The sequence below is a fragment of the Paralichthys olivaceus genome, chromosome 16 (assembly GCF_024713975.1).
Source record: "Paralichthys olivaceus isolate ysfri-2021 chromosome 16, ASM2471397v2, whole genome shotgun sequence".
In the NCBI taxonomy this organism is placed as follows: Eukaryota; Metazoa; Chordata; class Actinopteri; order Pleuronectiformes; family Paralichthyidae; genus Paralichthys; species Paralichthys olivaceus.
The window spans coordinates 8,709,245-8,721,810 of NC_091108.1; the positions used below are offsets into that span (position 1 = coordinate 8,709,245).

The window sequence follows — 12,566 nt, forward strand, 5'->3', positions numbered from 1 at the left end:
TATCAAATCAATGTGTGAAGCATTGCAATGTATTAGACACTGTAATAAATGAATAACTAATGAAGCTAACACAAATCCTCAGTCACAACACAATAAACCTCAACCATACATAGGTTGTATGTGCTGCTGAACAGGATAAACCAGTATGGGATGTTTCTTTTTCTTTTACATTAAGCTGTATCGCAGAGAAAAACATAGCAATCATTGTCAATTGTATAGGTAATGTAATGTATATGCATAGATATTTATTCTTCCTTGTGCTAATTAACACAAATAAAAAAATCAAGCACAATGGTGAAATGTGGGATTTAAGCATGAGGGAACAGAAACAAGGGAACGCTACTGCTATAAATTCAACATGGCTTAAACCGTAGCTTCATAAAGACCTAGAATTTACAGCATGAAGTTTCGTCTTTCAATAAAGTCTGATCTCACACAGTAAAATTTATCTATACTCTCTACATGAGTCAGCAGCAAAACTGCATATCACTTTTAGTCGGTTCGTGCTGTCACTGCAGGGTTTTGATTGCACGGCGAACACAGGCAGGAATGACAGGCTGCTGCGAAAGAGCAAAGCCAAGCATTTTCTGAGAACTTCATCAGTCCAGAAAAACAGAAGGGGGAGAAAAAAAGAGAAAGAAGAAAAAACAGAGACAAGGGCCGGCTGTGTGTATTTACATATATACTGCACTGACCACAAAGAATAAAACACCAGTGAGCCAGGCTCTCCTGGGTTAGTTCAAGTAAAACAGAGAGTGTACACTTTCAGTTGTAGGCCATACATAAACATTGTTCTTCTTATTCTAAATAAGAATATGTGCCAGTGGATCAGCATCATTACATCTGTTTTCTTTCTACTTGGATATTCTTTATTATGTAAAACTATGCCACAGAAAACAGGCGAGCTCTGCACTCTGATCCTCTCCCTTTCCACCTGGTGAATTTGACCCAAATTCACATTTCCCCTGTGCGGCCAGGGGACTGTTTTTTATTGAAGCCACGTGTAACGCAAACCACTGACCTGGCTATGTACTTTGGCTCATGAAGGGATGAAAAGTGAAGTGATATTTAAAGACATTAATATTTCCAAAGTGTTTGTTCTTATATCGACTTTTCTCATACAAATATGTCCTTTGCCTGAATTTGTTTTTTTATTACAGTGCTGAAAAGTAAGGATCTAAAAATAGGAATTGTGTTGGGGAAGAATGAAAGCTCCTTCTAACAGTAAAATATCATGTTCAAAAGAAAGCTGCATGGGGCTGAACTTAAAAACCGGAGGCAAATGTTGCCATAAACCTGCTTCCAGCTGAGCAGATCATTTTCCTTCCAGTACATTGATTGTCGACAAATGACAACAGAAACTTTGCAGGATATTTAGAGGTTTAATGATGGAGCTCAGACAGCTCATCAAATATGGCATGTTTCCGGAGCAGAAAGGTGGCTGTGCTGAGATCCCTCTGCTCACAATAAGGACACAGCTGGTAGCGCAGCACAGGTTGACATTACACATCTCATGAAGCATTAGTGTGCTGTGTGGCTGTGGCATATCCCAGGTCTAATGATTTCTAATGATAGCCTTTGCGTGGTGACAAATAAATCAGAACATTGTGAAATACATTCATTTCTTCGTTTATTTTTTTATCCTCTATTTGCAAGATGGAAATATGTAGCCCGCAGCTGTCAGTAGTCAACAAATCATGACTGAATAATTAGAGATCTTTACACAAACATGTTGTCGTCCACTTAGTCATTAAGATTATATCATATTTGTTCACAAATTACAATTTGATGCCAATGTTTTGCACCTTACGCTAAAAATCCTGAGGTTTTTTTTGCAGCTTTGAAGTGTTATTTTATCATCAGAAGCCGTATCTTTGCCAGTAATCTCAGTTTTAGTTTTTAGTTTTTTTTGGGGAGGTTTCGAGTCAGTCACCACTCGGGTCTCCATTCACAACCGTGAAATCAGGATTCACTTTGTCCCCTTTCCATTGTAACCAACAAAGAAGCCCTGGTGGGCTTTAAAAGAAAGAAGGAGACAGGGTCAGGACAACAGAAAATTCCTTTTTGCATCTAGATAATTTTTCTCACTTAAAGCCAAGATTCTGTGGAAACTGTGGCGATACATTATACGAAGATATTTGCATAACAGTGTTGTTTTTGTTCAGTAAAAACACAACGAGCAAAGATAAAAACCATGTGGTTTGAAAAATCTGTGTGTCATTCTCTGAATATTCTTATGAGCACTTGAATCACAAGATAGTGACTTCATACTGGCCTCAACACACACGCACAGTCTCTTTAGCTCTGTCACAATCTTAGAATTTTCCAAGAGGACATTTAGCAGTTTATGGTTTATTTCCTTTTGTCTCACAAATATCCACTAGTCAACATAATCCAGCTTCATGGATGAATAATGCAGTTTGTTTCAGGGCATAATCACAGCACTTAAAAGGTCATAAGAAGAAATAAGGCTCAGTTTTGAGCAAAATGTGAAATCAATGGATTATTGTTTTTTTTAATGTTATAGCCCATTTTGTGCAAATAGTGTATACAAGCTATTCAATTTGTAAACCACGCTGCATAAACCATCAGTGAAAAGAAAGGAGAAAAAAACACTTACTCGAGTTGTGTACGCAGTCTCTGTTTAAAAAAAAAAGTTGCATTTAGCTCAAACAAGTTTTAAGAGTTTGTCTATTGATTTTCATACCACACAGAGATTAAAAGAAACCTGCTGCTTGGAACACGAGGAAAAACACAAATCTACTTTGGGAAAAAGACTCTCTGAAGGTTCTTTAATATGTGAAATATAAAGTCATATATATATATATATATATTTACAAGAGAGGTTTTGACATGTGATATGTTAATATAGGACTGTAAATTAAATTAACCGTATTTAAATATATCCAGGACTATGTTATTTGCAGTATTATCCAGGGTTTCAGTGAAGCATTGTAAAGCTCTGCAGTTTAAATCCTGCTGCAGATGCTTTTCCATGTCGACAAGAAAAAAATTCAAAGGGAGGCGTTGAATATTGCAATATCTTGCCACGAACATATGGATGGATGTTTACCCATAGCGTGTGTCAGCATCTGCTCTGAGGAACTGATTATACTGGGAGTTTAGGTGCATGTGTCTGATTATAGGACTTCTGGATTTATTTATTTTTTTACAAGGTTGAGGTTAATCCCTGCCTTTTTCCTTTCCCAGGATTTATATTACACTGAACATATTACATACTTGCTTGGCGGTTATACTGTACATGACATAGCCAGACTCATCCCACTGTACACCATTCATTGGCTCTTTCCATGATGTACATATCACACACCTAAGTCACTGACATACATCTGCATGAATTCCTTCTGCACATATTGTAGCCCTTGTAACATTATACCCCACCACTTATTTGTTCTTCATTCTTACTGTCATTATTCATTAAAGGGTTTTTGACCAATAGATTCATAGTGTTCATAGAAAGTGCACGTCTAAAGCTCAATGTGACATCTTCTGTTTTGTGCGAAGATCCAAAAGTATTCAGTTTATTGTCAAATAAGACTAGAAGACATTAGGAAATCCTCACAATTAAAAAGCTGGAACAGGACGATAGTTGCTTTTTCACTTTCACAATGACAAAATATGAATAAATCATTAATCACTTACGAAAATAGTTGCAACAAAGTTCGCAGGGCTTTCAGAGATGAGTGAACTACTGGAATGATTGGATGCTAAACCAATTCTTCGACTATTGTTTGTAATGTTATAGAATACGTTTCAAGGTTCCCTCTGTGATAACATGGTCTTGTTTAACAAAGTACCTCTTGTTTCAAAAAAGTAATAAAAGATGAGTTTCACATCATTATGAGGCATTTTGCATTTTGCAGACTTTGGAGTCACCCAATTAAAACAGATCTTCTCTCTGCCCCAGTACTGTGTCTTGTTTGTTCTCTTTATTACATAACAATAATTATCCAGATACAAACTACTGGCTGCACTACTGAATTTAAAAGAGAATTAGAATAAGTGTGTCATTTATATGAGCTGCTTTCAGAAGCATGTTTTTGCTAATGAGCGCTCCCGCACTCTCTGCACTCTTCTCTTGATTAATCAGCAGGGGATCCTGATTTAACGATGATCTAACTTGGATTGTTAAAGTCCAGGAGCTTGGCTGAAATACAGCAGCACTTGTTTGGGCTGTAACACGTGCATGAGAGGTGAAAACACGAGCTAAAGGTTCAGTGTTTAGAATCAAATAGTAGTGAAGTTGCATGTTGCTGCTGCATACCCCTCATCTCACCCTCCCCTTCCAAACATGAACAAGAACCTGTGGTGAACTTCAGTTGTCATAAAAACTCAAAAGGTGTTTAGTTTGGCTGTAGAAAACATGGCGGCCTCCGTAGAGAGGACCCGCTCCTGATGTACATATAAAGTATTTCAATATAAAGGGTTCATTCTAGGGTAAAGAAAACAAAAATTAGTACAACTTTGATGATTATACACTGGTGAAAACATTTACACAATGTTTTTAGCCTAAATTTCCTCTGATATCCTCTGGAGCCGCGTTCACACACACACACACACACACACACACACACACACACACACATGCACAAACAACCTATTGCTGCTGTAGTGTTGCTACTTCCGTTAGCAGACATTTAGGCTTAAAACATGATGTAAATGACCTTGTTTCGAGTTGAATTTGAATATCAGGGCTATGTTATGTGTCGTTATGTTGGTTTTTTTTTACATTTTAAGAAGTTGTCGTCATTTACTTCAATTGTTTTGGATTTGGCTGCTGAACTGTTCACCCCTGAGAGTCCAAAAGTGTTTTTTTGGACTCAAACCCTCCTTCATCATAGCTGTAAGTAGATAAGGGGTGAATGTTCATTTTTGGGTGAACTCTCCCTTTAATCGTGAGCCGTCATAATTAGTACACGGGACTCCGGTCCGCACCCTGCCGGAGATCCGCTCCAGGTTTTGCGCGCGACTCCACAGCCAGCTGCTGCAGAGCAGGGGACCTGTGCGCCGCTTCTCACCGCCTCGTTCGCCTCCAGTCCCGGCTGTAGCTCCGACTGTCTGCACGGAGTGTGGATGAGGCGCGGAGGGAACGACCAGGAGCGCACCGCGGAAAAAGGACCGACTAGACAAGTCCTGCTACAGCTCAGTGTGAGCCAGGCCGCTGGAGACTCAGACAGACTTGTCAGTGTGTGTGTGTGTGGGAGACGTGCTCGGAGTTAGATTTTTTTTCGCAGGGGCGCATCTCGTCTCCTTGAAGTGATCCTGTGTTTTTATGCAGTCTGCGCGTATCGCTCCCGTCGGAAGGAGCCCGGGCGCACGCACACACAACCGAAAGCAGGAGGAGGAGGTACCGATCTTTACTTTTGAACAGATCCACCTCGACATGGAGCTATCGGCTCGGCGTCGGACGTGCCGGCTGGAAGAAGTACATATACCTGCCACGGGAAATCCCGCCATCCGTGCGCAGTGAAGAAAGTGGAGCATGCAGCCGAGCCCCAGCCGTCTTTGTGCGACCAGCCGCTTAGTTTCTGGGGGCCTCTTCTGAAAGAGGAGAGGAGACCAGAGGAGGGGGGCTCCTGGTGTTGATCTAAAATTCACACTACGAGGCGGCATCCATATTTTGGCACGGCGCACCACTGTAAGTAGCCTTTAAAAAGCGGATGTTTTGAGTGTTTCCAGAGATGCTGGCTTATTCCTCTGCAGAATCGATACCATTTATTTACACTCCCGAGATAGGATGAGGCAAATGTCAGGGAGCGGGCCCACGGACTCCTCCAGCAGTTTAAAACTGTAGCGAGGGAATCAATACACAGCCCTGTAGTGTATAACATAATTTCTGAGTGTGTAGCCTGCAGACTTTTAATTAAAATGAAGTTGCATGGCCTCAAAGATCACTCCAATGTAGATTTGAGTTAATGTATCTGTATGCAATTTAAATTAGAAGCCTACCAAATAGTGCATTTCCATCCACATGGTAAAATGTAGTCACTATTCTTAAGATTTAAGATGTTTAAAAAGGACACAAATGGGATTATTATTTATTGAAGTTGTGCATGATGAGAAAGCAGGTCCTGGATATGAATTTAAAGCCTGTAAAACCAAATGGGAGTTGATTTGTGAGCAATTCAACGATGATAATCAGCGTGATAACACGGTGCAAGAAATCAAGAACTCACACAAACATCTCCACCCAGCCCGGGACACCAGGAGCTAAGTAGCTGCACGTCAGTTACTGTCTCCATTTAGCTCTCCATTTTGCGGCTATAAAATAAGATCATTTCACAGAGCATGTATAATTCACAGACCTAAGCCAGCCATGTGTGATGATGGGACACACACACACACACACACACACACACACACACACACACATACACACACACACACACACACATACACACACACACACACACACATACACACACACACACACACAGTTTTTACAGGCTGAGGGAGCCATATCTCACTCTCACGTGAGGCTTTTAGAAATAGGGCCACATACACATCAGCTAAAAAAAAGGAGGCCCAGGAGAGCTGGGCTCGTGTCGGACTGAAATATTAGGTTAAAATAACATTTGCACATAATCCATACTGTCAAAGCCAAGTCAGGTTAGTGCTGCAACATTATATAAGTCATATACTGACAAGTTTGGAAACTGAGAGCATCTTTGACATGTACTTATATAACAGCCTTCACGCAGGGAGGTACAGATGATGACTTTTCAGCTGCAGTTTTTGGTATTGAAAACAAACGCACAATTGTAATGACAGAGAACTGCAGCATTATATAAGGCGTAGTATGCAGGTCGTGACAAATTTGTCTCGCTGCCATATTTTTAACAGCGGCTCCTAATATTCTGTGTCAGAAGACAGAAGACCAAAAAGTGCTCCTCGGCTGGGATGATGGTGAATGTGCTTTTTTAAAATCTTTTTCACCCTGACATACCCATCAGTGGTTCCAGAGGAGGAAAGGTCACTTCCTCTCCTGCCTGCAGTTTATAATAGGATGGTTTTTTTTGGGAGTGAATTTAGATGTTGGTCTTTGAAAAACCCTGAATTTCAGCTCAGGCAGCTTCTCCACACAAATGCTGGGACGGTTGGATGGTAGGAATTCAAAGTGAGAGAGAAAGAGAAGGAGGTGGGGGGGGGGGGGGGGGGGGGGGTCGCAAATGTTCTGTTGCCTCCACCCTCTCTCTCTCTCTACCTCTGCTCTATCTCTCGCCCGCAACCCCAGAAGTGCTGGTTTGGTCCATTTGTCTGTGTTGTCTTGGGAGGAAGTGCCATCACATCTCACATTGCGCAAATGGTTTCAATGCATGCTAGTGTGAATTCTAGCGGGTTTTTGTAACTGCCAATTTCCATATCAAAGTGTCTGCATTTCAATAGGGAGAACTTGAGCTACCAGCCCCCTTCCTCTAAGCAGTTTTGTTCTGATGGGGAGCTGCTGCTGCTGCTGCTGCTGCTGCTGCTGGTGGATACTAGTCACAGGATTGCTGGACACTGCAGTTAATAGTGTGTGTGTGTGTGTGTGTGTGTGAGAAGCAAGTGTTTGTGTTGGAAGCAGATTTAGTGTGGATGGGGAGAATTTGTTGGCCATAATCTAACACCAGAAGCTGTGTGTTTAGTGGAAATGTTGGACGCCATTCAGACGTGGTCATGTTAAAAAAGATTTTCGTCCGTTTAAAACATTTCCCCCCCAACAGTTTTTCCCGGGGTGAGCATAAAACATCAACCACGGTCTGCATCTCTCGAGCGTCTGTGGTGAGGAAAAAGAAAAAGCATAAATAAGTTGCTGAAAAAAGGAAATCTGTTTACACATTTTGACTGGTAATTTCGACCGCAGCACTCCTCATCTAAAATGCTTAAAAAAGAATTTGTTTTCGAGTTGTTTCTCGCAAAAAAATTAAATGCTTAAATTCCACATTCAGTGAGTGTATATGTAAAGACGCAGAGGATTCCAGTCTTTGTGAGAGACTCCGACTACCTAGTTGTGTCTGATTGTTTTTCTGTCGCAGAGATAATATTTATTTCCCATTTTGTGCAGCTGTTGTTTGTCAGAGAAAGAATGCGGCAAGACGCTGTTTATTTTGATGGATCTCTTCTTTCTTCTACTTGTGATGCGTGGCCTAATGTTCTCCGCAATCTTTAGTTTGATGGAAAAAAAAGAAACCCTTGCACACATTTCTAATGAGAGAAACAAAAAAAAGAGAAGCACTTTTTTATTTTTCGCCCGTGCCCTCACTTTGAAAATAGGATCAGCATAGGTTAATAGTGAAAGAAAGTGCAGCTTGTGAGATGTTATTACACAGAGACAGGGAATGTAAATGCCAATGGGAGCGCAGTAGGGGTCGGTGGCCCCTTCATGGTCATCCCGCTCCTGGGTAATAACACAAGCCAACTGCTCCCCAACCTGCCAGAGATGAGAGCTCGCTCCTTCCCCTCTTTCTTCCCTTTGTTCCGTCAAAATAACATCACGAAACTTAGGGAAAGAGGGTGGGAGAGCAGTATTTAGATCTGAGCCGAAGAGAGCAGGAAGGAGAAGGAGAGAGAGGTAGAGAGAGAGGGGGAAAAAAAACAGGACCTCACCTGCCATCTTCACTCAAGAAGGGTGGGTTTGACAGCTGTCTTGTTCAATTCCTCTGACACGCTCGCTGTGAAAAAGTTGGACAAACAAATGGACAGAGAGAGGGGGGGGTGATGGAGAGAGAGAGGGATGAATAATGGTACACAGGACAGTTCTGATTGGGTTGGTCTTAGCAGAGAAATACTCTTTACATCTGTTAGAAATATTCTGATGTTAAGTGCATTTTCAGATGAATGGCGTAATTCTTTTTTTTTTTTTTTTCCTGTTGTGCTGACCTGACATCAGTCGATGGTTTCCTGTGTTTCTTACAACGCCTTCTGACAGAAGCCCAGGTAACCGGGATCTTTGCATCGTGTATGAGTAAGAGGGCAGAGCAGGGGCGATTAAAATGGAAAAAAGGAAGAAAAAAAAGCAAGTGCAGTAAGTTTGTCGAGTCAAGGAAAAGTGGAGAGTGGAGTGGAGACCATGCTGTGGTGTGCTGAGGCGAGCCTGGTTGTTCAGATTATTAAAAGGCTGCTGAAGAGGAGAGGTACATGCATTCTGCTCTGTTAAGGCCACTATCCGTGGAGAAATTGGCATCGGTGCTCCTTCCAGGATGAGTTTCTTTCTGGGTAAGTGCTGCTACAAAATAGTCTAGAGTATCTGATTCTGAGGGGCTGACACCAAACCTGACATTTCCCACTGAAGCTGAGAAAAGGCCTCCACAGAACATACTGACGCTGGCTGGAAGCTGCACTCTTGTTGTTGTCATTTGGCCCGTTAACCAGAGGAAGAGGAAGAAAAAGGAGGGACAAGGGCCAAGAGAGGAGTGGATTAAAAAAAGGAAGGGCATTTTGTTTATTTAACAAAGTACTTTGGGGTGAGTTTCTCATTTAAGTCCAAAAACCCATCGTAGCTATTTTGTGGCTCGCCTCAAAAATAAAGAGACAGATGACTGAAACGAATGATTATGCGTTAGGGTAGTTAACCCGATGGATGGATATATGGTCTCGCTCCTTTTCACTGAAAAAATACATCTGAGGGAGCAAAAAATTCCCCTCCATACCACCACCTTCTGTTTTTAAAATGACAGTTAACTTTCCCCCACTGGTTCAAAATGGATGTTTAATGATCAACAGAGGCTCGGAGCTCCGGTCGAGCAGTCACGCTGGCTGTATGCGCGCTCGCCGCCGAGCCTTCGCTAAGAAAGCTACCAATGGTGTTGTTAAAGGACGCTTCACTCAAAGGGAGGCTGGTTTCTTGAGTGATGGATCATCAGAGGTCTCTTTGGGGTGTGTGTTAACCCTTTGGTGCGTTCAGATCTCTCCCAGTTGGGGAGCCGTCGGCAGCGTGTGATGGATGTGTCCTGCGTCTTTAGGCTGCATATATCAGAAGATTAGCACTGACCTGTGAGTTGTCTGGGCCGCCCTAGAAGCTTCTCCTCCAACACTGGCGGACATTAGCATATGAGGACACTGCTCTGTCTCGGGGGGATTCGGAGATAGTGTGCTTTATTTGGTTCTGTCACAGTACAGGTCACAGGAAGTGTGCAGATTAAAGGCTGAGGGCTTTGTGTTGGTATTAGGTGTATCTGACAGGTCATCAGTCTTCAGCTTGGAGATGCTTCTCTCCTCTTCAAATTCCTAAATAGTATCGTATAATTATCCTACAAATGGAGGCTGGGGCCATGCTTCACTGCAGAGAAACCCATCCCTGTCCTCATGAATCGTATAAAAATGTAAATCACTTTTCTGATTTCATGTAACGTTGTTATTTTTCATTTTGCACAGCAAAGAGGGGAATTGGAACAGGTACTCACTGACACCCATATCCAAATAAGTCACGTACATTAAGTCTGAATGTGACAGACTGAGCTTGAACTCTAAGAGCTTTTACATGAACAGCACCAGCACATTTGCTCCCTGAGAAACTAGTTACTTAGTGCATTGAAAGGCTAAATTAAATATATATTTTTAAGTTCATTCACTTACCTCAGCTTTGCTGCAGATTCTTATAAATGATCACAACAGCCCTCCACATTTAGTGCTCCTCTCTTGCAGTGCCGTTTTCTCTCCAACATTTAAATGTCACCTCCCACGGTATTGCTGGCATTTGTTGTTGTTGTCGTAACGTATAGAAAGAATACTTTTAAAGCCGATCTTTAGGGAGCTGTGCACTTGTAGCCTTCCAGTTCTTTGTGTGCCTTGTCTAATGGCTTTTTTTGATGCCTACTTGGTGTCTTGTGATGAAGCCAATGTGTTTTCAAGGTGAGGAGATATTGTCAAAGCCCTTGAACATTCCCCGGGCTTGGATTGGCAGGCGTTGTCACAGAAGATGAGAAGCGGTGGGAGTCGCACGGCAAAGAGAATCTATTACCTAGGATGGCGAGGCATGCTTTCAAAATGTGTCAGTGCAGTCAGCCATCTTGCTCTCTCTGTGTCTGTGGAACAGTCCCTCCTCGATGCAATGAGGGAGCAGCTTTCAACTTTCATTTCTGTGGCTGCCATAAGTAATGTTACTGATATTTTAAACTCAGGGTTCATACCATGACGAATTATCATGTACAACCAAAAACATTTAAGCGTTCATCAGTGGTGGTGTGTAATCTTGTTTCATGATTGCTGGCACTCAGCATTAAAATAAACAGAAATGACATCCTGGCAAAAAAGGCAGAAATTATGAGATAAAGAAAATTCAGCTGAGCCTTTTCTTGCAGAGTTGTGCTGATTTCCCCCCATTTCAGGGGCCTTATTAACACACACACACACACACACACACACACACACACACACACACACACAGAGAGAGGGACTGCAGACCCTGTGAGATGCAGCGAGAGAAGGACGGTTGTTGATCAGCCAAGCAAATCAGATCTTGATATTTGAAGAGTGCAGTTGTGATTGCTAATCACTTCACTGCTGAGTTTTAATTAGGAGACCCATAAGCATTCTGTCATTCCTCAGCAGAGCATAATCAACCATCAGAGGTACTTAAGAGAACAAATAATTAGTTTTCGTAGTAGTTAAGGTCTACAAAAACAAGCACAGGTTTTCTTTTGTGTTTTAGAATGGCTAACGCTTTATAAATGTACTTGCATTGATGGCGGTTATAATTGTATTTTTTGTGAGCCCGTGCACTTTGCACATTATCTAAAATAATATCTTGATCTTATTAGGGGATTAAAAAAATTATTTGTGAGCAAGGCAGCCATGCTCGGACACATTTTGTGCTTATTGCTGCAGAAAGACGAATCTAATCTTAAGCTATTTTCCTGGAGATGGTGCTATAGATTGGACTGAGTTTATTTTCAATGGGTAGGTTTCTGTCCTGTGCTCCTAAGACCTTTGTTGGGACATTTTAATTACAGCAGAGCTGGGTGTAATTGATCCAGGCTTAGAGGGATTTCACTGTCAATGAGAATGAGCCTGGGCGTTGATACAGCCAAGCAAACGCTTCCACCTCTGTGCTGCACAGTTGCACACAGACACACACTCACACACACACACACACACACACGGTGGAGTGCAGATGTGTCTTCTCATTGACTATCACTTGTTTCAGCGAGGCGTCTGTCTTTTATGTGCACTGGTGAAATCAGCCTTGCAGACGAGTCTCCCTCTGCCTCCACTTAAACATAGTATCTGTTGCCACCTGGAGTGGAGCACTTTCTTCATGGTTCTGTATTGTCACCCACAAACTTTAAATTTTCATAAGGCCGTTAGATAATGCTTCCCGATGAGGGTGAATTATTGATGGTCTTGTTTGTATGAGTGGGACAGGGCAGGCTTTTAACTCTCTGAGCTGGTGGGTCTCTTATCCGGTAACTAAGGGACACTGCACAAACACCCAAAGGAATGATGTACTGGAGGAGAAGGAAAAAAGGAGGCAGGGGGCTGAAAATAAAATAAAAGAAGCATGCATCCTTTACACCACTGTTGGGTTAAGCCACAGCACAAGGGAAAGTTGGCAGCAGAGAAAAGCA

At 42.0% G+C, this 12,566-nt stretch overlaps 1 protein-coding gene across 14 annotated transcripts in view; it reads left to right on the top strand.

The window, feature by feature from the left end:
• Nucleotides 1-4,986: 4,986 nt before the first annotated feature.
• Nucleotides 4,987-12,566, top strand: part of LOC109638845 (adhesion G protein-coupled receptor L2-like) — an 87,529-nt gene continuing 79,949 nt past the window's right edge. For 6 of the 14 annotated variants that reach the window (XM_069511130.1, XM_069511133.1, XM_069511131.1 and 3 more), the window contains exon 1: nucleotides 4,987-5,659. The gene's annotated coding sequence lies outside the window, so the exon portion shown is untranslated. The remainder of the gene's footprint in view (nucleotides 5,660-12,566) is intronic. The other 8 variants (XM_069511128.1, XM_069511137.1, XM_069511138.1 and 5 more) reach the window with 3 other exon arrangements.